The sequence below is a fragment of the Coregonus clupeaformis genome, chromosome 17, assembly GCF_020615455.1.
Source record: "Coregonus clupeaformis isolate EN_2021a chromosome 17, ASM2061545v1, whole genome shotgun sequence".
Classification (NCBI taxonomy): Eukaryota; Metazoa; Chordata; class Actinopteri; order Salmoniformes; family Salmonidae; genus Coregonus; species Coregonus clupeaformis.
Genome location: NC_059208.1, coordinates 62,198,634 through 62,201,205, shown reverse-complemented (window position 1 = coordinate 62,201,205; position 2,572 = coordinate 62,198,634).

Below are 2,572 nucleotides of genomic sequence, written 5' to 3'. Positions count from 1 at the left end.
AAGGAGAGAGGAAGGAGAGAGGAAGGAGAGAGGAAGGAGAGAGGGAAGGAGAGAGGAAGGAGAGAGAAAGGAGAGAGGAAGGAGAGAGGAAGGGGAGAGAACGGAGAGAGGAAGGAGAGAAGAAGGAGAGAGGAAGGACAGAGAAGGAGAGAGGAAGGAGAGAGGAAGGAGAGAGGGAGGAGAGAGAAAGGAGAAAGAAAGGAGGGAGAACGGAGAGAGGAAGGAGAGAGGAAGGAGAGAGGAAGGAGAGAGAAAGGAGAGAGGAAGGAGAGAGGAAGGAGAGAGGAAGGAGAGAGAACGGAGAGAGGAAGGAGAGAGGGAAGGAGAGAGAAAGGAGAGAGGAAGGAGAGAGGAAGGAGAGAGAACGGAGAGAGGAAGGAGAGAGGAAGGAGAGAGGAAGGAGAGAGGGAGGAGAGAGGAGGAGAGAGGAAGGAGAGAGGAAGAAGAGAGGAAGGAGAGAGAAAGGAGAGAGGAAGAAGAGAGAAAGGAGAGAGGAAGGAGAGAGGGAAGGAGAGAGGAAGGAGAGAGGAAGGAGAGAGGAGGAGAGAGGAAGGAGAGAGGAAGGAGAGAGGAAGGAGAGAGGGAGGAGAGAGGAGGAGAGAGGAAGGAGAGAGGAAGAAGAGAGGGAAGGAGAGAGAAAGGAGAGAGGAAGGAGAGAGAAAGGAGAGAGGGAAGGAGAGAGGAAGGAGAGAGGAAGGAGAGAGGAAGGAGAGAGGAGGAGAGAGGAAGGAGAGAGGAAGGAGAGAGGAGGAGAGAGGAAGGAGAGAGGGAAGGAGAGAGGAAGGGAGAGAGGAGGAGAGAGGAAGGAGAGAGGAAGGAGAGAGGAAGGAGAGAGGAAGGAGAGAGGAAGGAGAGAGAAAGGAGAGAGGAAGGAGAGAGGGAAGGAGAGAGAACGGAGAGAGGAAGGAGAGAGGAAGGAGAGAGGAAGGAGAGAGAACGGAGAGAGGGAAGGAGAGAGAAAGGAGAGAGGAAGGAGAGAGAAAGGAGAGAGGAAGGAGAGAGGAAGGAGAGAGGAAGGAGAGAGGAAGGAGAGAGGAAGGAGAGAGAACGGAGAGAGGAAGGAGAGAGGAAGGGAGAGGAAGGAGAGAGAACGGAGAGAGGAAGGAGAGAGAAAGGAGAGAGGAAGGAGAGAGAAAGGAGAGAGGAAGGAGAGAGGAAGGAGAGAGGAAGGAGAGAGGAAGGAGAGAGAAGGAGAGAGAAAGGAGAGAGGGAAGGAGAGAGGAAGGAGAGAGAACGGAGAGAGGAAGGAGAGAAGAAGGAGAGAGGAAGGACAGAGAAGGAGAGAGGAAGGAGATAGGAAGGAGAGAGGGAGGAGAGAGAAAGGAGAGAGAAAGGAGAGAGAACGGAGAGAGGAAGGAGAGAGGAAGGAGAGAGGGAAGGAGAGAGAAAGGAGAGAGGAAGGAGAGAGGAAGGAGAGAGAACGAGAGAGGAAGGAGAGAGGAAGGAGAGAGAAAGGAGAGAGGAAGGAGAGAGGAAGGAGAGAGAACGGAGAGAGGAAGGAGAGAGGAAGGAGAGAGGGAAGGAGAGAGAATGGAGAGAGGAAGGAGAGAGAAAGGAGAGAGGGAAGGAGAGAGGAAGGAGAGAGAAAGGAGAGAGGAAGGAGAGAGGAAGGAGAGAGGAAGGAGAGAGGAAGGAGAGAGAAAGGAGAGAGGAAGGAGAGAGGAAGGAGAGAGAACGGAGAGAGGAAGGAGAGAGGAAGGAGAGAGGAAGGAGAGAGAAGGGAGAGAGGAAGGAGAGAGGAAGGAGAGAGGGAGGAGAGAGAAAGGAGAGAGAAAGGAGAGAGAACGGAGAGAGGATGGAGAGAGGAAGGAGAGAGGAAGGAGAGAGGAAGGAGAGAGAAAGAGAGAGAGGAAGGAGAGAGGAAGGAGAGAGAACGGAGAGAGGAAGGAGAGAGAAGGAGAGAGGAAGGAGAGAGGAAGGAGAGAGGAAGGAGAGAGGAGGAGAGAGGAAGGAGAGAGGAAGGAGAGAGGAAGGAGAGAGAAAGGAGAGAGGAAGGAGAGAGGAAGGAGAGAGAAAGGAGAGAGGAAGGAGAGAGGAAGGAGAGAGGAAGGAGAGAGGAAGGAGAGAGAACGGAGAGAGGAAGGAGAGAGAACGGAGAGAGGAAGGAGAGAGAAAGGAGAGAGGAAGGAGAGAGGAAGGAGAGAGAAAGGAGAGAGGAAGGAGAGAGAAAGGAGAGAGGAAGGAGAGAGGAAGGAGAGAGAACGGAGAGAGGAAGGAGAGAGAACGGAGAGAGGACGGAGAGAGGAAGGAGAGAGGAAGGAGAGAGGGAGGAGAGAGAAAGGAGAGAGAACGGAGAGAGAAAGGAGAGAGAACGGAGAGAGGAAGGAGAGAGGAAGGAGAGAGGAAGGAGAGAGAAAGGAGAGAGGAAGGAGAGAGGAAGGAGAGAGGAAGGAGAGAGAAGGAGAGAGGAAGGAGAGAGGAAGGAGAGAGGAAGGAGAGAGAAGGAGAGAGGAAGGAGAGAGGAAGGAGAGAGGAAGGAGAGAGAAGGAGAGAGGAAGGAGAGAGGAAGGAGAGAGGAAGGAGAGAGAACGGAGAGAGGAAGGAGAGAGGAAGGAGAGAGGAAGGAGAGAGA